Source organism: Papio anubis, chromosome 16 (genome assembly GCF_008728515.1).
Source record: "Papio anubis isolate 15944 chromosome 16, Panubis1.0, whole genome shotgun sequence".
In the NCBI taxonomy this organism is placed as follows: Eukaryota; Metazoa; Chordata; class Mammalia; order Primates; family Cercopithecidae; genus Papio; species Papio anubis.
This window is the reverse complement of record NC_044991.1, coordinates 27,093,448-27,117,504: the sequence shown is the minus strand read 5'-3', so window position 1 is coordinate 27,117,504 and position 24,057 is coordinate 27,093,448. Positions and strand designations below refer to the sequence as shown.

The 24,057-nt window shown below is 46.2% G+C and overlaps 1 long non-coding RNA gene across 2 annotated transcripts; it reads left to right on the top strand.

Annotated features, from left to right (window-relative positions):
* The first annotated feature begins 3,021 nt into the window (after positions 1–3,021).
* LOC103881550 lies at positions 3,022–19,565 on the top strand. 2 transcript variants are annotated; one of them, XR_643029.3, is made up of 4 exons: positions 3,022–3,128; positions 13,473–13,675; positions 15,859–15,934; positions 18,357–19,565. It is a non-coding gene; the product is annotated as an uncharacterized LOC103881550 (long non-coding RNA). The 2 variants fall into 2 exon arrangements; XR_001899150.3 differs by lacking the exon at positions 3,022–3,128 and adding an exon at positions 4,212–4,483.
* Positions 19,566–24,057: the final 4,492 nt, after the last annotated feature.

The window sequence follows — 24,057 nt, the reverse complement described above, 5'->3', positions numbered from 1 at the left end:
ATTTGCAGACCCTACACACTTTAAACACGCTTTTAGTATCTCACTGGGTCTCTAACAACCCCAGGAGTGGAAAGGGCAATAGTTATTTCACAGTTGACAAAGCAGCTTCACAAAAACATTGGAAGCTCAATAACTTCCCTATTGCGATGCACCCCCAGGAGCTGTTCACTTAATGTCACAGCAGGTTCTGTAGGGAGAAAACCAACAAGGTCTTCCCTGTGGGACATGGGCTTAAATTCAAAGATAACCTACACCATTTTGTAAGCCTCCCAACATTTCCCATCCAAGTACTAACCAGGCCAGACCCTGCTTAGCTTCTGAGATCAGAAGAGATTGGGTGTGTTCAGGGTGGTATGTGAAAGATTCTCCCCAGCACCTGAAAGCTTAGGGGGATGAATAACTCCTCCCTTCTCAGGCCCAGTCCCAAGGCTCAAGGCCACTTGCGCTAGCTAGCAGCATGTGTCAGCAAGATAGCAGAAGCAGGAAGAGAGCTGGCCAGAGGACAGGTACCCCTGAAGATCGAGAGAGAGGTCAACTGGGTACCACGTAGCCATTACGTCGGACTGGGACACTTCCTGTTTACAGGAGACTATAAAACCCCTGCCCCATCCTCACTTGGGGCTGATGCCATTTTAGGCCTCAGCCCATCTCTACCCAGGCGCTCATTAAAACAGTGTGTTGCTCCACACTGCCTTGTGCTGTTTGTTGGCACGCTCTCGGGGTTTGAACCAATGCAAGAGCCTTACAGTATGGCCATAGACATTTCCCAACATTTCATAGACCCTGGTCGGAGTAAAACATTCCATGGGGGTTCAGGCCGTAAAAAAAATATTGCCTAACTACCTAACTATAGGAAAATCTCTATCAAATCCTCCTGGACGAAGGGCCCAAGGAACATCTTCAACATCCTGCTGGGCAGCAAGCCATACTGCCTATTCTCCCCGCTTCCAGACCTATAACTGACAGAGCAGGAGCACTGCCATCTTGAACAAACACCACCATTCTAAGTTCCCCCTTAATTAAAAGCCGCCTATATCCAGCCACAAAACATCAGCCTAATGGCTAATGTCAGCATAACCAGAAACATTCCAACCCTGAGATAAACCCCTCTCTGACCAGAAATATGCCAACCCCAAGACAGCCTCCCCTCCAACCAGAGACATTCCAACCCCGCAATAAACTTTCCCTCACACAGAAACATTCGGAACCTACGATAAGCCCCCTTCCAAAACCTTTAAATATTCTTAGTCTACAACAGAAGTTAGTCTGAGCTAACTTGTCCAGAAGCCCCTCTCAAGTTTGTTTTCTAAAATAAACCTGTCCTTGTTGACTGCCCAACCACCCTTTGTGTTGCTTTCCTCTTTCTTACAGTAACTGTCCCAGTCTGTAAGCGGGACTCGTGATCTGAGACTAAGCTGGTCCCCCCTCCACAGGTTTCTGCTGGCAATAAACCTGTGTTGCTGTTAAGCTGCCAACTCTTTCTTCAACCCTCACCTTTCCTTTAAAACCTAACAAGGATGAATGAGGCATGATCATCAAGACAGAGGGTCAAACCCAAAGAGCAAATTCCATGAGAAGTCTCCCTATTGACAAGGGTTACTAAGGATGGGGTCTTCTCTGGACCCCCAGTCTTAGACTTAGTCCACCACAACCAGAAGCTCTTGAAATATGATTGCAGTGCTTCCAGCATAGCCAAAGACATAGATTTCTCTTAAAATCAGTGCCTAGCTCTCCCCAGGCTGGGCCCTCACTGTTAGTCCAAGCTGTATTATTTTGTAAATCTTACCAACATTTCATAGACCCTGATCAGAGTGAAACATTCTGCAGGGGTTTGGGCTGTAACATCCTCCCCAACTGTCTGACTTCTTTATCACATCTCATTGCGACAAAGGTTTAAGAAATATTTTTATTAACATCCTCTTGGGCGGTAAGTTGTACCATTCCAGATCCCTCATCCAGGCCTATAATGATTCCAGGCTGTAAGTGCTAGTGGGGCTTTGGCATTAAGTTAGTCCCCAGCTCTCTAGGATGTGTTAATAAACCTGTGTTGTAGAGTCGTCAACTCTGTCTTTAACTTTAACCCTCGTCTTTTTTCAAAAACCTAACACACATGTGTCCTCTCCCTCACCTTCTCCTGGCATTCCTTGTCACTGTCCCTCTTTTCCTTCCTTAACCCGAAGGGAAATCTCTCCCGAAGGTAAAAGTCTCCCAGGGGTTAAAAGGGAGCTTGAGGCACCAGAAAGAGCTGCAGTCACAGCCACCTGTGAAAGCCATCTCTGAGGTCCCTTCCTGTCCAAGAACTGGGCTCCTGACTCAGACCAAGACAGCTTTTGTTTCTTTTCCTTTCTAGCCCCCGACTCCCCACCCACCTTTCTGCTTTCTCATATGGGCTCATTATGGTTTACAGGGCTAAGTAACGTTGCCTATTCTGCCCTCCATTTCTCCCATCTCCCATCTCCCTTCTTTCCCCTCCACCTTTTCTGAGTCCACCCCTTTTCCCTTCTCCTTCCTTCCCTTTGGGACGCTGAGCAGTTCCTTCTAGACTCTCTCTGAAGGCACGAAAGTATTTCCTTCCCTCCCTCAGACCCGAGCTTTCGGCCCTTGATTCAAAACAATCTGAGGCCCCTAGGCCCTTCCCTTTCCGCCTCTGCACTCTCCATGGGGTCCGGGGTAGTTTTCCCGCCCCTTCCCTGCAGCTCCCGAGGCACTCGGACACAACGGAACCATCCAGCGCCCTCAGAAGCCCTGGGCACACTGGCAGATGGTCACTGCCTCCTAACGGAGCAGCGCGCGCCCGTTGCCCGCTGCCGGTTGCCGGTAGCCGGCAGCCGGTAACCGGTAGCCCTGTGGGGCGGGGCTGACAAGGAAAGTGAGTCCGTACTTCCCCAGCATGCTCCACGCGGGGCCGGGGCTCCAAGGGGCCAGGGAGGGCGGGACTGGCGTGGTCAAACCAACCTATCAGCCTCCAGCATGCTCCTTGGGAGGGGGGGGCGGGGTTCCCGGGGGCGGGGCTCGGTTTGTGTGCCCTTCCGGCGTTTCACCCGTCCATTCTCTGAGATGCTCCCACGCAGATGTATGGGCCTAATTCGCTAATTTCCACTCGATATCCTGTTCCATCCTCTTGTAATGTGCGTTTGGAGAGTTGCCAATTATTTGCTCTTATAATGATTGTAATAGCATATTAAATAACTTGAACATAATTTGATTGTAATAACATTAAATATAGCATCTTAAACATACAATTTGAGCGTGCCAACCTGATGGATGTGGAATGTAATATTCATCATAACTTTGATTTTCATTTCCCTACTTTGAGTAAGTTTGAACTTTTTTTTTTTTCTTTTTTTTTTTTTGAGACAGAGTCTCGCTCTGTCGCCCAGGCTGTCGTGCAGTGGCTCAATCTAGGCTCACTGCAAGCTCTGCCTGTCAGGTTCACGCTATTCTCCTGCCTCAGCCTCCTGAGTAGCTGGGACTACAGGCGCCCGCCACCACACCCAGCTAATTTTTTTGTACTTTCAGTAGAGAAGGGGTTTCACCCTGTTAGCCAGAATGGTCTCGATCTCCTGACCTTGTGATCCGCCCACCTCGGCCTCCCAAAGTGCTGGGATTACAGGTGTAAGCCACCACACCCGGCTGGACTTCTTTTTATGTAGTTATTGGCTACTCTGTTTTCATATTCTGAGGATGCCTGTTTATATTTTTTGCCCATTTTTCTATTGGGTTGTGGTTTTTATTGACTGGTAGTTCCTTATAATTTTATGGATACCAGTTCAGTGCATTAATTGCAAATATTTGCTCCTACTCTCTGGCTTGCTTCTTTTCCACCCCTAATTCCTAGGGTGTGTTTTGAATCTCAAATTTAAAATTGTAACACAGGCGACTATCAATCTTTTCCTCTATGATTTGAGCATTTTGTGTTTTGCTTAGAAACTCAGCCCTTGTCCCAAGGTCATAGAGATATTCTCTTGTATTTTCTACTGATTCACCCCCCATATTTAGGTCTTTGGTCCATCTGTATTAATTTTTATGTGTGATATGAGATAGGGATCCTACTTTATCTGTATTGTGTTAACCAAAAAATAACTGAGACAGGTGTCTCAAGCAATAAAGGTTAATTTAGCCAAAGCTTGAGGTTATGTCCGGGAAAAATGCAAGTCTCAGTTCCTAATATTAACCCCTTGCATTTAGTAGAAATGACCTTCAAGGTTCTCTGTAGCAGAGATGTGGTTGAAGAATGAAATGAAGACATAGGGTTTGTAGATGGCCGTAGCTTCATGGAAAGAGACGGAAGAAGGGCAGGATATGTGGTTCTCTCCCTATGGAAAACCACAGAGGCCAAAAGCCTCCCTGCCCAAACTTCAACCCCAAAGACTGAGATAATAGCCTTAACCAGAGCCCTGGCACTAAGAAAGGACAAGGCTTTGACTGTTTGTACAGACTTGAGATATGTGTTCGCTGTGATCCATGCCCATGGTGCAATCGGGTAAGAAAGGGGACTTCTAAATGCCAATAACAAATAAATCAAATATGCAATATAAATATTAGCACTACTGCACAGTGGAAATGACTAGACAGATCGCGGTGGTCATCTAACGGGGGACTTTGAAATAATGAAGGGAAGCAACCTGGCACGCACAGGGAGGGAAAGTCCCTGCTTCCTTCAGAACCTCTTTATGAATATAAACCAATAAACCAAGACACTCCCCTGGGGAATTACAGGAAGCCATGCGAGAGGGAGATCATCAGAGTTCCCTCTCAGAGGGATGGGCCCTAAATAAGAGAGGCAGGATTTGGGTGCCCAGAAATCTGAGTTGGGCTATTATAAAGCCTGTCCATGATCTCTCAAACTATGGCAAGGAGGCTATGCACACCTAGCTCCTCAGGATAATAAGGACCCTAAAAAGCAAAGAAAATGATAGGTAAAGTGGCTGACCAATGTGTCTATTGTCAGAGAAACAATGCTTAAACCAGACCTCCCATATCTCCCTTGGCCAAGGTGGTACAATTCAGGGGAGCCATGTGAGGGGAGGGACTAGGAAATTGACTCCACTGTTACGCCTATGTCTTGTAGAGGATTTAAATATCTCTTGGTGCTTTCTTGATGCCTTTACTGGTTGGACAGAGGCTTTTTCATGCTGGACTGAAAAGCAGAAGCCATGAAGGCTTTACTAAAGGAATTTATCCCTCGATTCAGTCTCCCTGAGTCAGTCCAAAGTGCTAATGGACCTGCATTCACTTCTAACATAGTGGTAAAAACTACCCAGGCCTTGGTCATACAGTGGAAGTGGCATGTAGCCTGGAGACCAGACTCCTTGGGAACGACTGAAAGGTCTCATAGAACTCTCTCTCTTTTTTTTTTTTTTTTTTTGAGACGGAGTCTCGCTCTGTCACCCAGACTGGAGTGCAGTGGCCGGTGGCCGGATCTCAGCTCACTGCAAGTTCCGCCTCCTGGGTTTACACCATTCTCCTGTCTCAACCTCCCGAGTAGCTGGAACTACAGGCACTCGCCACCACGCCTGGCTAATTTTTTTGTATTTTTAGTAGAGACGGGTTTTCACCATGGTGGCCAGGATGGTCTCAATCTCCTGACCTCATGATCCACCCGTCTCGGCCTCCCAAAGTGCTGGGATTACAGGCTTGAGCCACCGTGCCCGGCCCTCATAGAACTCTCAAAGGTATCCCAGCCAAGTTATGCCAGGAGGCCCAAGATAATTGGTTAAAGCTGTTACCCATAGCCTTGGCCCAAGTATGGGTAGCTCTCAGAGGAAGAATGGGTCTTAGCTCCTTTGAAATGTTATATGGGGCTGGGCGCTGTGGCTCATGCCTCTAATCCCAGCACTTTGGCAGGCTGAGGCAGGTGGATCACTTGAGGTCAAGAGTTCAAGACCAGCCTGGCCAACATGGTAAAACCCCATCTCTACTAAAAATACAAAAAAATTAGCTGGGTGTGACGGTATGTGCCTGTAATCCCAGCTACTCAGCAGGTTAAGGCATGATAATTGCTTGAACCTGGGAGGCAGGGGTTGCAGTGAGTCGAGATCATGCCACTGCACTCCAGCCTGGGCGACAGAGCAAGCCTCCATCTCAAAAAAAAAAAAAAATAGAAAGAAAGAAATATTATATGGGGTTGGGTGTAGTGACTCACACCTGTATTCCCAGAACTTTGAGAGGCATACCCGTGAAGAGGATCACTTAAGCCCAGGAGTTCGAGACCATCCTGAGCAACATAGTGAAACTTCATCCCTATTTAAAAAATAATAATAATAACCAGGCATGGTGGTGCGCACTTGTAATCTCACCTACTTGAGAAACTGAAGGAGGAACACTGCTTGAACCCAGGGAGGTCAAGTTTGCAGTGAGCTATGATGACACCACTGCACTCCAGCCTGGACGACAGACCCAGTCTCAAAAAAAAAGAAATGTTATACGTAAGGCCTTATCCAGGCATGGCCAGCCCCTTCTCTTGCCCGGATGGGGAGATAGAAAGGGTGATGAAGCATTTCATATTATTCATCTGGAGTCATTGGTTACTGTTGTCAACCACCTCTGCAACCCCAGCCTCCTGGTCCCCTCTAGGGTAAAACTTCATCTGTACAACCCAGGAGACTGGGTATGCCTCAGGACCCGGAAGGCTGAGTACCCCCAGGACCAGCTCAGCCTGGTATGGATGGGGCCCTACCTAACACTTCTAACCACTCATTCTTCTCTTAAACTCCATGAAGTAACCCCTTGGATCCATCACTCAAGAGTGAAGAGGCTGGGCATGGTGGCTTACACAGAGTGGGGAGGATCACTTGAGGCCAGGAGTTCAAGACCAGCCTGGGCAACATGGTGAGACCTTGTCTCTGCAAAAAATAAAAGAATTAGCCAGGCACGGCCGATTGGTGGTGCACGGAGGCTGAGGTGGGAAGATCCCATGAGCTCAGGCGTTCAAGGCTGCAGTGAGCTGTGAGTGAAGCCCTGAACTCCAGCCTGAGTGATATAGCGAGACTCTGTCTCTAAAAAAAAAGAGTGAAGAAAACCCAGAAGCCCCCAGGAGATGCCTCCCCAGCATACATTTGTGAACCCATCTCAGACCTCAAATTGATTTTTAGAAGAAAAGGCTCAGACAAGTCAAGCGTGCCCCTTATGCTTCTCTTGCCATAGTAGGCATCTTCCTTATCCCTGCAGGAACCCTCATGGTGTTGCCCTTTTACACTGTGGAGATGCTTAGGTGGTGGCAAATCCCTTCATAAAACATCTTAAAATGGCCCCTCTCCTTCCCTTATGCTTTTTGGCCCTTTTGGTTGCCATGGCCAGTGGTCTCTGGGAGGCCAGTGTAATAGTCAAGGTCTCCCGTATCACAGCTGGTGGGAACAATCTGTTCGAATGTTGGATGTGCCATAGGCATCCCCACACTTCGATGGGATGACCTGTTGCTTATCCTTTGAGAGGAGTTGTTAACATCACAGGGTTGGCCAGGCGCGGTGGCTCATGCCTGTAATCTTAGCACTTTGGGAGGCCGAGGTGGGCGGATCACAAGGTCAGGAGATCGAGACTATCCTGGCTAAGACAGTGAAACCCCGTCTCTACTAAAAATACAAAAAAAATTAGCCAGGCGTGGTGGCGGGCGCCTGTAGTCCCAGCTACTTGGGAGGCTGAGGCAGGAGAATGGCATGAACCTGGGAGGCAGAGCTTGTGGTGAGCAGAGATCGCGCCACTGCGCTCCAGCCTGGGCAACAGAGCAAGACTCCATCTCAAAAACAAAAAACAAAAAAACAAAAAAACCAAAACATCACAGGGTTGTGTGGACCTCACTTGCTAAGGCAATGTCACTAAGAGAATAGGCCAAGTTTATTTACATTGTTCAGGAAAAGGAGAAAAGAGGCAAACATACTTCAAAAGAGTATTTACAGTGTCTCACCCTTGTTTAGGCAATGTAATATGCCTAGGACAGTATACTGTGGGCTTTCTGGGGCCCCTCGGGGTAGCAGCCCATAATGCAACCAGCCATCGTAAGAAACCAAAAAAAAAAAAAAAAAAAAAAAAAAAGCAGGGGGCGCTATTGGACAAACCGTGGAAGCTGCCAGACTTGCTGTGGGGTGGCCGCCCTTTCTTGCAGGGGGGTTGCCTGTTATGAGGTCACCCTAAGAAATTTAATCTGAATACCCAAGGCTCTGGCAGCTTAAACTGGAGAGGTTCTCCAAAATATGCATATTTCTCTAAATTCACTAGCCAATGTAGTGTTGGAAAAGCAATTGGCCTTAGACTATTCACTAGCAGAAGAGGAGGGTTGTGTGTGGCACCAATACCTCCTGGTGCACTTGGGTAAATACCTCCAGAGGAAATAGAGGCTAATGTAAAAGAAATATTCAACACTTTGGGAGGCCAAGGTGGGTGGATCACTTGAGGTCAGGAGTTCAAGACCAGCCTGGCCGACATAGTGAAACCCGGTCTCTACTAAAAACACAAAAAATTAGCTGGGCGTGGTGGTGCACGCCTGTAGTCCCAGCTACTCAGGAGGCTGAGACAGGAGATCGATTGAACCCAAGAGACAGAGGTTGTGGTGAGCTGAGATTGTGCCACTACACTCTAGCCTGGGTGACAGAGTAAGACTCTGTCAAAAAAAAAAAAAAAAAGAAAGGGGCCAGAAATGGTAGCTCACACCTGTAATCCCAGCACTTTGGGAGGCTGAGGCGGGCAGATCATGAGGTCAGGAGATCGAGACCATCCTGGCTAACACAGTGAAACCTGGCTCTACTAAAAATACAAAAAATTAGCCAGGTGAGGTGGTGGGTGCCTGTAGTCCCAGCTATTCAGGAGGCTGAGGCAGGAGAATGACGTGAACCCAGGAGGCGGAGCTTGCAGTGAGCTGAGATCGCACCACTGCACTCCAGCCTGGGCGACAGAGCGAGACTCATCTCAAAAAAAAAAAAAAAAAAAAAAAAAAAGGAAATATTTAAACAAGCAGAACAGCTGCATTCCTTCAACCAGAAGGGTAGCTCAACCAACGAGCTACCCTTAGAATGCAGTGAAGTCTGCTATACCTCACTTCACCTCATTGGTACTGTGGCCTCTGTTCTGTTCCTTTTCAGTCCCTGTATATTTAAACTGATAGTGAACTTTGTGTCCTCATTTTGTATAACAGCAGCAATACCAGCTCCTTTGAGCAACTTCAGGTGACCCAAAAACTTATTTGAACTCAGGACCCTGAGAGTTTCACTCCTCTAACTTTAGTAGCCTCACTGCTCCCTGTCAGCATGAAGTAAATAGAGAAGAATGACCTTCATCCCTAACCCCTCAAGAATGAGGGGTGGGATGTTTTGGGGGGGTTTGTAACTGCATCCAACCCAATCTGGCTTAGCTTTTGTGTGTGCGCATGTGTGTCTGTGTGTGTGTGTGTGTGTATGTATGTGAAAGAGTCTTGCTCTGTCAACCAGGCTGGAGTATAATGGTGTGATCACAGCTCACTGCAGCCTTGACCTTCTAGGCTGAAGTGATCCTCCCACCTTAACCTCCCAAGTAGCTGGGATTACATGTGTGTGTCAGCATGACGAGCTAATTTTTTAAATTTTTTTTGTAGAAATAGGGTTTTGCCACATTGCCCAGGCTGGTCTTGAATTCCTGGGCTCAAGCAATCCTCCCACCTCAGCCTCCCAAAGTGCTGGGATTATAGGTGTGAGCCATGGTGCCCATCCTGGCTCAACTTTTATGTAACAAAGTTGTGAGTTGTTTTTCAGTTGCCGCGGTCCTCAGGTTGAATTTGAAGGTCATTTAACCTGACTGTGTCCAGATGAACCAGGTATGCAGCTCACAACTAGTTGCTGTAAAACAGCCTACCCCTGCCTGGCGTGGTGGTTCACACCTATAATCTCAGCACTTTGGGAGGCCGAGGTGGGTGGATTACCTGAGGTCGGGAGTTTGAGACCAGCCTGACCAACATGGAGAAACCTCGTCTCTACTAAAAATACAAAATTAGCCAGGCATGGTGGCACATGCCTGTAATCCCAGCTACTAGGGAGGCTGAGGCAGGAGAATCGCTTGAATCTGAGAGGCAGAGATTGTGGTGAGTCGAGATCATGCCATTGCACTCCAGCCTGGGCAACAAGAGCGATACTCCATCTCAAAAACCAAAACCAAAACCAAAAAAAAAAACAGCCTGCCCCCTTCCATCAGCTCTAATCAATAACTCACATCTGTTCCCTTGGTTACCTGCAACCATTGTTCCCCTAAAACTGCATGTCTCACACTCTTCACCACTGTACCTCATGCCCACCTTCCCTTCCATATTTAGAACAATATTTACAAATAGCCAATCAGGTCAGCTCAGATTGTGTAGTCTGACCCCAGCCCATGGGGGAGTGACATAGAGGTAAGGACTATGTGTCAGAGATAAAAAACCCTTGCTCTCCTTTGTTTGATGTGCTCTTACGATCTTGATTGATGCGACTGGCACACTTCTGCAGAAGTAAATTGCCTTGCTGAGAAAACTTTTGTCTGAGTGCTGGTTTCACTTTGTGGCACCAAGCATTTATTCCTAGAGCATTTTTGTATCCAACATTTCTGGGGGTTCCTCTGGAATCCCCTTTCTCCTTTGGGAAGGGGTCTTTGGTCACCCCACCCAGGGGAGATGTGTCCCACTGCCCCGTTGTGGTGGCCTCAGGGATGGAAGGTCGAGACCCACCCGTTTGGACAAATAAACCCGGACTCCCAGCAATGTGGGGAGGAAAGGCTTGCAATACTGCGGTGACCAGGTAAACTCTGTGCATAGACCAAGGTAGGAAATGTCACAGGGGTGACAAAGTACTTCCTTGGTGGTCGGGGGAGGTCAGGGCATTCTGGAGGTTGAAAGTGTGAACAAGCACTACTGCTGTGTGGAGTGAGTGAGTCTAATCTGCGGTTCTGTGGTCACCTCGTATGGCTTAGGGTGGCCCTCCAGGGGTCCCCTCAGGGGTTTATACTGACCTGCCTTAATGCTAAGAGGGACCTGAAATATTCCTGCAAGGGAAGTGGCCAGAGTGGACAAAGTGAAAGAAGGATGCAAGGAGCGCTCAGCAGGTGGGGTTAAAGGATAGGCAAGACATCTCTAATATGTGAGAATTGAGCCTTAGTAAAGCTTCCAGTGAAGGATAGGCAAGATACCCCCTAATATGAGGAGCTGAGCCATAGGGAACCCCCAACATTGGCAAGAAATCCTTAATATGAAGGGTTGAGCCACAGCAAGCCTCTGCTAGGCAAGAAATTCCTAATACAAGGGATTGCACCTAGCCAAGACCCAATATGGGAAATATTACAAGCAAAAAGGATAAGAATCTTAACAAAGATATACCACCTGATAGTCCCTAGATCTCATGAGAAAAAGATAAGAATAGTAACAAAGATATACCACCTGATAGCCCCTTAGGTCTCATGCTAAAATGTTGGAAAGATAAGAACTAAACATAAGAAAAAGCGACAAATGATAAAATACTGCTGTTCTATTTGGACTCAAAGACCTATCCTTAATGCCTCAATCTTCTGGCCAAAGTTTGGGTTGACTGAGGATATACTATGTCAACTTTTAATTCAACATGCGAATAATAAAAGCCCAGTTTCTAAAGAAGAACTGGACTATGCTCTTTGTTGGAGCATAAGACCTCTTTGTTGGAGGCAAAGACCATCAGGGGTCTTTTCCCTTATGCACCTGCCCCTACTGTAAAGACAGTGAAGAAAGGGGCTCAGGGGATCCTGGCAAAGAGAACAGCACACAGGATCCCCTAGACCATCCTCCACCTAATATCCCCAAACCTTCCCCTAGTCCCCCACCTAGTATCCCCTACCCTTCCCCTCAGGCCCTGCATAAGTCTCCTTCCCTGAAAGGACACGAAGCTCCTGATTCGCCAGATGGCTTTTGCTGGGCTAGCAACATCAAAGATCCGCCACAACATGTTGTTGGCATTATCCGGCTCATAGTGCCCCCGCCATGAGAGGCAAAGCCCATGCTCCTGCCCCCCGGCTGGCCCAGAGTCCCGGCACCGTATCGACAGTGGCTCTGTGGGACACGCGGGCCAGGCCACAGCCTATGCCCCAAGCAGACACCTGCCTTACTTTTGCCAGGGCCAAGTAGTACAGGGCTTCAGCCATGGCTCCAAGCAACTAGGCATCCCTGCAGCTAAGTTTCCTAAGCAAGTAATAGATAATCTTTCAGCTGATATATCCACTAGCATTTATTGTGGTCAGGCCAGTGTTAAAGGTAAAAATAGCCACCAGAAAAGAAATTTGATTCTTTTTTTTTTTTTTTTTTTTGAGACGGAGTCTCGCTCTGTCACCCAGGCTGGAGTACAGTGGCTGGATCTCAGCTCACTGCAAGCTCTGTCTCCCAGGTTTATGCCATTCTCCTGCCTCAGCCTCCCGAGTAGCTGGGACTACAGGCGCCCGCCACCTCACCCGGCTAGTTTTTTTGTATTTTTAGTAGAGACGGGGTTTCACCGTGTTAGCCAGGATGGTCTCGATCTCCTGACCTCGTGATCCGCCCGTCTCGGCCTCCCAAAGTGCTGGGATTACAGGCTTGAGCCACCGCGCCCGGCCAAGAAATTTGATTCTTTAAAGTCACTTGTATTAAAATGTACCACCAGAAAAGTATTACATGTGTATAAGTATGAGGCTCTTCTGTTAAAAAGGATGATCTAACATTAGCTCCTGATAATTCACTTAACCTAGCAGGTTTCTTAACAAGAGATCCAAATCTAAAAAGAAAGCACACATGTTTAGATTTAACTAATTACCATACAAACATCTGGTCAAACTTAAGAGAAACCTGCTTCGAGAGTGATTAAGGGATAAAGGACACAACAGGTGTTCAGTAATGAATAGAGAAGTTCCTAGAGAAATAAAGCGAAAAAAATTGTTTAATAATTAGTCCACCCAAATTTGTAAGCTGTCTGCACTTAGTCAAGCTTTAAAGTACCTGCAGGACCAGAAAAAGGAACCATCTATAGTGATCTATACTGATTCTAAATACGCCTTTACAGTAGCTCCTACATTTAGAAAATTTCAAACTGAATTAATAGTAAAGGTTAAAGCCTTGTTCCTGAGGAGTTAATCACCCAAGTGTTAAATAACCGGTTACTGGAAAAGAAGAAATAGCTATTGTCCATGTCCCCAGGCACCAGAAAAGCCTGTCTTTCAAAATAACCTAGCAAATAAGATAAGTGGAACAGGCTGCCGTTTCTCCTATAGGCACTAAAGAGAACTCAGAGAAGTGTTATTCAAACCTCTTATGAAGGAAGTCCTATCCCACCTATATTGGGGGACTCATTAAAGACCCCAAGCTATGTATAGCACAAAATTTAATTTATACCCTTAGCCAAACAAGTCTAAAGACTTGTTTGCCATAGATCAAATGTCTTCTATCCTCTTATTCCCCTAGTAAGAATCCAAACTACCTCTCAAAACAATCCACTGACAACATTCCTACATACTTGGCTTATCTTCCACTTTCTCTTCCTTCACAGCTTAAAATTTTCCAGTACAGGCGCTGCCCCTAGAGTTCCCAGTACATCAACACCAGCCTGAGGAGCCGGCCTAGTTCTTCTAACCACTGAAACTGCCGTCCAAACAGCAAGGAAAGATGGAGCCGTCACACCTGAGTCAAGAAAGCACTGCCAACCCTGAAGTCGTGGGCCATTATCCAAGGGAAAAACCCCCTCAAACTAAGGTTAGGAAAAATTTAACTCTCTTTTATCTATACTATTACCCTTTCTTCTTTCCTCCTTCTATTGCTGACCTTGTTATCAATGTAACTAAGCCAGACTCACCCCAAATCATTACCTTTGATGCTTGCCTTGTTATACTTGTTATACCTTGTGAGGAGGATGAACAATGGCAAAGGTATGTCTCTACTTTAGAAAAATACCTCTACCGCTTCAGAGAAGCCACTGACCCTGCACCTTGTTCATGGAGGGGGTACCAAGGCACCCAAAGTTAGGAGATATGTTCTCAATGGGCAAATGTCATCCTGACTATCAGTGAACACGATGGGACCTCCCCAGAAGGCTATACTGAGCTAAAATCTTACCTCCACCTTACCAAAGGAACCACCACCTCTGACTGTCAACCTTACCATTGTAACCCAGTAACTATCTCTATTAACGCCCCTACCTCCACCAACCCTGCGCCCCCTTTAGAACGTTTTTATGGCTTAGGAACAGAGGTCAATGGATACAACCCTATAGGCTTCTTTAAAATAACACTGTATTGGCCCCCCTTCTCCTTCTCCTTCTAAACCTTCTACCCTGCCCCAAAACAATGCCAAGGTAAATATTGTAGAAGTGAAGGCTCTAAGACAAACTCCAGCAGCTGCAACAGGGTATCAAGATGTAAATACCTGGTTGGAATGGATTCAATATTCCGCCCGCACATTGAACAAAAGCAATTGTTATGCTTCTGCACACAGCAGACCAGAGGCCCAGATTGTCCCCTTTCCACTAGGATGGTCCTTCAGTCGACCAGACAGCTCTTTTCCAGGATTCCACAGCCAGAGGCAACAAGTTGTGTTGCCTCTCTCTCTATCATATCCTGAAGTTTAACACCCTGTGGGTCAGCCCTCGAGGGCCATCCAGCTTCCGTCTCCCAACATCAATTTCACCTCGTGTCTCACACGACGGGGAGAATTTGGTGTTCCTTGGAAGCTTAACAGGATGCAGTGAGCTCAAGCCCTTCCAAGAGTTTACTCATCAGTCTGCCCTTAGACATCTTCAAGCGGATGTACGGTAGTATTGTGGTGAACCCTTACTGGACACTCTGCCAAGTAACTGGAGAAGCACTTGTGCTCTTGTCCAATTGGCTATCCCTTTCACCCTGGTATTTCATCAACCTGAGAAAGAAAAACTACAACACCAAAAAATAAGAGAAGCCCCTTATGGGTCCCTTGACTCTCAAGTTTACATGGATGTCATTAGGGTCCCCCAAGGAGTGCCTGACAGATTCAAAGCCCATGACCAAATAGCTGCCAGATTTGAATCCATATTTCCACAGGCAACTATTAATAAAATATAGCTTGGATAAATTACATCTATAATAGTCAGCAGCGGTTTATTAATTACACGAGGGATGCTATCAAAGGAATAGCCGACCAATTAGGGCCTAATAGCCAAATGGCTTGGGAAAACAGAATAGCTCTAGACATGTTATTAGCTGAAAAAGGTGGAGTCTGTGTTATGATTAAGACCCAATGTTGTACCTTCATCCCAAACAACACTGCCCCCAATGGGAGCATAACAAAGCACTTACAAGGACTTACTGCTTTATCCAATGAATTAGCTAAAAATTCTGGAGTCAATGACCCTATTTCAGGATGACTAGGAAACTGGTTCAGTAAATGGAAAGGAATCATAGCCTCAATTCTTATGTCTCTTGCAATCGCAATAGGTGTACTCATTCTTGTTAGGTGTTGTGTCATACCATGCATCCGTGGGCTAATATAAAGGATTGTACAAACAGCACTTACTAAAGCCTCCCTTAGTTCTCCTCCACTTTATTCAAATAAGCTTTTCCTTTTAGAAGATCAAATTGAACAGCAAAGCCAAGACATGTTAAAAAAGTTTGAAGAGAAAGAATCGTAAGAAAATTAAAAGGGAGGACTTGTAAGATACAATGAATTTCTCTGAGTTTCTCTTCAAAGATTTAGTCTGCTAACTTCCTTGTCCTTTGTTCTCAAACTCAACTTTCATGTTCCTTCTTGCCCCTGGTTACTGTAAAATAGCCTACCCCCTTCCCATCAGCTCTAATCAATAACTCACATCTGTTCCCTTGGTTACCTGCACCTGTTGTTCCCCCAAAACTGCATGTCTTACATGGTTCACCACTGTACCTCACATCCCCCTTCCCTTCCATATTTAGAAAAATATTTGCAAATAGCCAATCGGATCAGCTCAGATTGTGCAGTCCAACCCCAGCCCATTGGAGTGACACAGAGGTAAGGACTATGCATCAGAGATAAAAACCTCCTGCTCTCCTTTGTTCAGTGTGCTCTTGCAATCTTGATTGACTTGACTGGTACCCTTCTGCAGAAGTAAATTGCCTTGCTGAGAAAACTTTTGCCTGAGTGCTGGTTTCACTTTGTGGCACCAAGCATTTATTCCTAGAGCATTTTTATATTCAACAGGCTGGGTGCTGGGGCTCACACCTGTAATCCCAGCACTGTAGGAGGCCCAGGTGGGCAGATCACCTGAGGTCAGGAATTCGAGAACAGCCTGGCCAACATGGGGAAGCCTGTCTCTACTAAAAATACAAAAATTAGCTGGGCGTGGTGGCACACCCCTGTAATCCCAGCTACTCGGGAGGCTGAGGCAGGAGAATCACTTGAACCTGGGAGGCAGAGGTTGCAGTGAGCCGGGATTGTGCCACTGCACTCCAGCTTGGGTGACAGAGTGAGACTCTGTCTCAAAAAAAAGACTTTAGGAAAAATCTGTCAGGAAACTGAATTGAAGGGAGGAAAAGCATTACCTCTTGCCTTTACCTCTTATAAAGTTTAGAATGCTGCCAATGGGAGGCGTGGATTAATTTCTTTTGAACAGTGCTTGGTTGCCCTTTGCCTATTGGCATCTCTAATCCTTTCATTCCTGGATCGAGTGGTCCCTGGATTGTGGGGACTTCTTAAGTGAACAGTGCAATGCTATGACAGCTACATAAAGGAACTAACTAGTAATCTTGGAGCATATAAATCAACAGGTGAAAAGGGCATAGCTTCTGCCAACTAACAAGTCTTGCCATCCTTTTTGACCAGGAGATTAGGTGTAAATCAAGGTTTTTAGAAGAAAGCATGCACTGTCACCAATGTTTTAGTCAACAATGGACCAAATATACAATGGTGTCCCCATAAGATTACAATGTCGGTGAGCCACCACACCTGTAATCCCAGCACTTTGGTAGGCAGAGGTGGGTGGATCATTTGAGCCCAGGAGTTTGAGACCAGTCTGGGCAACATGGTGAAACCCCGTCTCTACCAAAAATACAAAATAAACCAGTCATGGTGATGCATGCCTGTAGTCCCAGCTACTTGGAAGGCTGAGGTGAGAGACTCACCTGAGCCCAGGAAAGTCGAGGCTGCAGTGAGCTGTGATTGCGCTATTGCACTCCAACCAGGGCAACAGAGTGAGATCCTGTCAAAAAAAAAAAGAATTATAATACCATATTTTTACTGTAGCTTTTCTATATTTAGATACAAAAACAATCATTGTGTGGGCTGGGTGGGCAGCCAATTGCGCAGTGTCGGGACTGATGGGTGAGCCAGTCTGGACCCCATCCACTCACCCGCCCCCTGTGGGCCACCTGAGGACTCTGACCCCGCTCCCACCGCCTGGAGCCGCCTGATGGATCAGGATTGGCTAGCTTGGGGCCGCCAGCGCTGGAGGTGAGGCTGCCAGGAAGGGGTTGGGGGCACACGAGCATCCCTCTCTGCCCTCGCCTCCCCCACTTCTCCACCCCAGCCCGCCATGACTCCCAGCAGTCTCTGGAGCCCGATGCAGACTTCTAGTGATAGTCAGACGTTATCATCCTGTCATACAATGGAACTGTGTTCATCATGAATTTTTCCAAGCCCTTTATTATGCCGAACAAGCATTTTAAAAAATGGAAAACTATTTGAGACATAAACAGTTGTGCCATGTAATTTTTGTTGCTGGTGATTGCGAATTCCAGCTCACAGACTGGTGCTCTCCTCTGGATCAGACTATTTTGCTGCCGTGTTTACTAATGATGTCACAGAAGCAAGACAAGAGGACATAAAACTGGAAGGTGTAGAACCAAATTCATCATGGTCCTTGATCCAATATGCTTATACAAGCCACCTTGAATTAAAAGAAGATAATACTGAGTGCCTGCTATCTACAACTTGCCGCCTTCGGCTTTTGCGGGCTCTAAAAGCATGTTGTAAGTTTTTGTTTGTTTGTTTGTTTGTTTGTTTTGAGACAGAGTCTCGCTCTGCCACCCAGGCTGGAGTGCAATGGTGCAAATCTCAGCTCACTAAAACCTCCACCTCCCAGGTTCAAGCAATTCTCCTGCCTCAGCCTCGCAAGTAGCTGGGATTATAGGCGCCTGCCACCACGACCAGGTAATTTTTTGTATTTTTAGTAGAGACGGAGTTTCACCATGTTAGCCAGGCTGGTCTCATGCACCACTAGCTTTCTACCCCCACGTCCTCATGCCCTCACCTGTTTATCCTCACGTCCTCACCTGTTTATCCTCACGTCCTCACCACCTGCTTCTTTGTTTGATCACCAATAAATAGTGTGGGCTCCCAGAGCTCAGGGCCTTTGCGCCTCCAATCTAGCGCTGGCCCCCTGGACCCATTTTATGCACTTCTAACTTGTCTTTTCTTATTCCTTTGACCACACCAGACTTTGTAGCCCCCATGGCCTGGTGTTGGGCCTAATCACCCCAACATGTACACTGTGTGCACGGATGTCAAAAAGGAGAGGTGGCATAGCAGTAACGACCTGGAGTGGACTGCTGTATGCTAAAGGAACACGATGCTCTCGCATCCAACTTGACTTCCAGACTCTCTGACCGTGTGGAGACATCTGATCCCAAAACAGATATGTGGACTACAGTAGAATCAGTGAGCATCAGCAGAGATGCAGTGGGGGTCTGTTTACTTGGTGATAAGTTATATGCCATTGGGAGATATGATGGACAAGCATACCTGAATACGGTGGAGGCTTATGGTCCCCAGACCAATGAGTGGACCCAGGTTGCTCCACTGTGCCTAGGAAGAGCTGAAGCTTGTGTTGCGACTGTAAAATTATAATTTAGTGCTCTGTTTTCTACATGAAGACACTCTTCCTTTATTAATTTAGTACAGTTATTCTACTATCAATGGATACATTTTTAGTAAACATGCATTGCCACAATCCTGGGCACAAAGTGCCTGATCTCAAAGTGAAGATGGTAAAATCAGGGAGGAAGGAGTGGATGGACCAGGATTAATTGCTTTCATTTCTTAGTAAATGAAAACTGCAGCTGGTGGATTGTGAACATACATTCCTGACATAATATATTAGGACAAATGCACTGCTCTGGAACATAGCCCAGGGCTAGCAGGGGATTTCATTTATTCAGTCAAGCACATCTTACTCACATCCAGATTTATTTTCTTACAGTGCAACACACCAGATGGAACTTCTAAAATGTTGCTTTCTGTAAGTTTATCATATATGGGTTGCAGTAATGTGTTTGTTTGCTTGTTTGTTTAACCACAACTACCATTGGAATGATATGCAAAAGATAATATTATTTAGTTTTTTCAGAAACATCGGCATTGTGTGTGTGTTGGTTGTGGATTTTGTTTCTAAAATTGGCTTAGTCCAATAAATAAAGAAAAGCATTAAAGACTTAAAGCAACAATAACCAAATACAAACTTGATAAGATCTTTGAAGTCGATTTAAATATTCATTCCATCTAGACTCACCAAAAACTATATGTCAAGAAGTTGAAACATGATGTTTCACATTAAATTTAAGATGTGCAGCCAGGCGTAGTGACTCACACCTGTAATCCCAGCACTTTGAGAGGCCGAGGCGGGTGGATCATGAGGTCAGGAGTTGGAGACCAGCCTGGCCAACGTGGTGAAACCCTGTCTCTACTAAAAATACAAAAATTTGCCGGGCATGGTGGCGCACACCTGTAATCCTAGCTATTCAGGAGGCTGAGGCGGGAGAATTGCTTGAACCCGGGAGGTGGAGATTGCTGTGAGCTGAGATCATGCCACTGCACTCCAGCCTGAGTGACAGAGCGAGACTCCGTCTCAGGAAAAAATAAAAATAAAAAATAAACAAATTTAAGATATGCAAATGTATGTAGAGAAAATAAATGTTATATACCCTATAATGTTATTTCACCTAATTAGTACTTAACTATATGGATTTGTTTTATATTATAAAAGATGTTTAGATTTTGTCTTTTGATATTGACAAAATTGTTTGGATATTCTTATGTTCTCAAGTCAGCATCTGCCTCCCCTGCCTTATTTCTTATGTTTTGCCACAGTTAACCCATTGTGCTTCTTTGCAATCAAACAGTTTGGGGAGGGGGGAGAAGGGGCTTTGGGGAGGGGGAGAAGGGGCTTACTGAATGTCTATAAGTTTAAAGTGTTTGTTACCCAAAGTTTGGTACATTTGTAAACTCTAATTACATATGTGAATGTTAATACTCTCAGTGAATTGTTTGTTTGCAAAAATGCACTGGGCAGTAACATTTCATGATAAATCCTACACTACAAGATATAAGTAAAATAAAATACTTATCACTGTGTTACACTGTGTACAGTATTCAGTACACTAACACGCTGTATGGGTTTGTAGCCGGGGAGCAGGTGGACCACACAATATAGCCTAGGTGTGTAGTAGGCTATATCATCTAGGTCTGTGTAAGTACATTCTGTGATGTCTACACGACAAAAGTACCTAATGATGCATTTCTCAGAATGCATCCCTGTTATGAGCAATGCCTGGCTATACTGCTAACCACCTACACTGCCATCAAGTTAGGGAAAAGTCCTCCTGGATTCCTGTGAATCACACCAAGCTAGACCCAGATCAGCACTCTGAGGACAACTGGAAGACAGACCCTCCCTACAGGTGACCTTGAAGTAACCATTTCCCAGACTGGTTCCCAGGCCTCAGAAGCAGATGACATTTTAAAGTAGATAGCTTTTCTCAAGATCATGGATCAAGAAACTTCACTTCTACCTATTTTCTCACATTGGGACTCCTTGTCCAAAAAACAAAAGCCAAATGAAGCCTCTTTTTTCTCTGGCCATTTATTAAAAAGCTGACTGGAAATTGCTTATGTCAATCCTGTCCTCTGATTCTCCCTCTGATCCTCCACTCTGGGTTCTCTTTCAGATTGTGTCTTATTCTTAGGAACCCTTACTGTTTTCTCAACAGGTCAAAAACAGAACTGACACCCCTTTACACCAACTCTCCAAATCCTGTCCACTTTAATTAATCTGATTGCTGGTTATGTCAACATCTAGATCATGCAGAAGAACTTGAACCAATTTTCATTCCTGCCAACGCCAGGACTCAGTGGGCCAACTATGAAAACTGGGTATGTGACAAGGTGTGGCATCCGCAACTGAGAAAACAACATCGCTTTACTTCTTTTGATGGATTAATTGGACATGGACAAACCTCTGTGGAAGCTCAAGGTCTGTCCTGTGCTCAGGTAGTCATTAGAAGGAAATTTGCCAGGTACGGTGTCTCAAGCCTGTAATCTCAGCACTGTGGCAGGTGGAGGTGGGCGGATCGCTTAAGCTCAGGAGTTTGAGACCAGCCTGGGCAACATGGTGAAAACCTGTCTCTACACAAAATACACAAGAAACTAGTAGGGTGTGGTGGTGGGTGACTGTGGTCCCAGCTACTCAAGAGGCTGAGGTGGAAGAATCGCTTCAGCCTGGGAGGTGAAGAACGCAGTGGGCTGTCATCACACCACTGCACTTCAGCCTGGGCAACAGAGCAAGACCCTGTCTAAAAACACACACACACACACACACACACACACACACACAGAGAAAAGGACATGTTTCTTTTGTTTTAAAAACAGGTATGGTGCTGAATGATTTATAGGTGACATAGCAAGATGATATTACAGTTGAATCCTGTGATTTGGTTCCACAGGTGGTATCCTCAAGCCTCCCATGAAGGTTATAGAAGGTTCTGGCACTGACTCTTATGGTACAAATACTTGTCGTATCACCAGATGTTACAGTAAGCTCACAATCCTCCTGTGTGTAACATGGCGTAGCTCATCTGCTCTCTTCGTTAGACGGCCAAACACCAGACATTAAATGTGGGTAGACTCAAAATCTGGATGAACTTGGTCACATGACAAAACCAAGCCACATACATGCAAAGGCCAAACTGCAGGCCTCCTGTATCAGATATTTTACATCCCATTCTTCTCCTACAGACTGACAAAGACACATGGAAGATGGACGTGTGCAGATGCCTACATGATAGGTGACAAGACACCAGCCCCCAACCTGGTGGGTCATGAGTTCCGCTCTGACCTTATCTGTCAACAACACTGATCTTTTTATCTTATGTGGCAACAGATTATATAAAGGTTCTCACCTAAATGGTCAGGTCAATGTAGACTTGGATACCCAACACCTTCTGTCACCAGGTATCACCTTAAATGCCAGCCAAATCACACACTTGGGCTCGTTTATACACAAAGTAATACTACATAAACATGCTAGATATGACATCATGGAAAACCCACTTGTGCATTACAATTCTAAGTTATTTTCAGTATTGAGATCGTTTTTTCCAGGTGTTGGAAATTATGTGATGGAAAGGGCAGTTCTAAATCTTTCCATAGTAATAGAATAAGAATTCAGTATTACTCTGCAAAAATTGAAAGCACTCCAATTAGAAGTTAATAGTTTAGGAATTTGTGGCCCAGGGAGGGGCAGTCTCTCTCGGATCAGCAAGGCCTCAGGATGTCAAAGCAGTCCGGGCGCAGTGACCCACACCTGTAATCCCAGCACCCTGGGAGGCTGAGGCAGGAGACCCACTTGAGGCCAGCACTGGGCAACATGGCAAGACACCAGTACTACAACAACAACAACAAAAATTAAAAATTAGCTGAGTGTGGTGGTGCATGCCTGTAGTCCCAGCTACTCAGGAGGCTGAGGCAGGAGGATCACTCGAGCCCAGAAGGTCAAGGCTGCAGTGAGCTATAACTGCACCACTGCACTCTAGCCTTGGTAACAGAGTGAGATCCTGCCTCAAAAAACAAAACAAAACGTATGAATGAACCTAGAAAATCAATCAAAACCGGCCGGGCGCGGTGGCTCAAGCCTGTAATCCCAGCACTTTGGGAGGCCGAGATGGGCGGATCACGAGGTCAGGAGATCGAGACCATCCTGGCTAACACGGTGAAACCCCGTCTCTATTAAGAAATACAAAAAACTAGCCGGGCGAGGTGGCGGGCGCCTGTAGTCCCAGCTACTCGGGAGGCTGAGGCAGGAGAATGGCGTGAACCCGGGAGGCGGAGCTTGCAGTGAGCTGAGATCCGGCCACTGCAGTCCAGCCTGGGTGACAGAGCGAGACTCCGTCTCAAAAAAAAAAAAAAAAGAAAATCAATCAAAACCATAATACAAATTTTAATTAAAAGTAATGGCATGCCAGGCATGGTGGCTCACGCCTGTAATCTCAGCACTTTGGGAGGCCAAGGCAGGTAGATCACTTGAGGCCAGGAGTTCGAGACCAGCCTGATCAACATGGTAAAACCCTATCTTTATTAAAAATACAAAAATTAACTGGGCATGGTGGCACGCACCTGTACTCCCAGCTACTTGGGAGGCTGAGTCAGGAGAATCGCTTGAACCCAGGAGGTGGAGGTTGCAGTGAGGTGAGACTGTGCCACTGCACTCCAGCCTGGGCAACAGAGTAAGACCCTGTCTCAAATAAATAAATACAATAAAAATAATGGCAAAAACCACGATTACTTTTGGATCAACCTAATATAATTGCACCACTGCACTCCAGCCTGGCAGAGTGAGACCCTGTCTCTACACAAACGTAAAATAAACATTAAAAAATGTTGGCCAGGTTCAGTGGCTCAAGCCTGTAATCCCAGCACTTTGGGAGGCCGAGACGGGTGGATCACGAGGTCAGGAGATCGAGACCATCCTGGCTAACACAGTGAAACCCCGACTCTACTAAAAAATACAAAAAACTAGCCGGGCGAGGTGGTGGGCGCCTGTAGTCCCAGCTACTCGGGAGGCTGAGGCAGGAGAATGGCGTGAACCCGGGAGGCGGAACTTGCAGTGAGCTGAGATCCGGCCACTGCACTCCAGCCTGGGCAACAGAGCAAGACTCTGTCTCTAAAAAACAAAACACAAGCCAGGTGCAGTGGCTCAAGCCTGTAATCCCAGCACTTTGGGAGGCCAAGACGGGCGGATCACGAGGTCAGGAGATCGAGACCATCCTGGCTAACACGGTGAAACCCCGTCTCTACTAAAAAAATACAAAAAAATAGCCCGGCGAGGTGGTGGGCGCCTGTAGTCCCAGCTACTCGGGAGGCTGAGG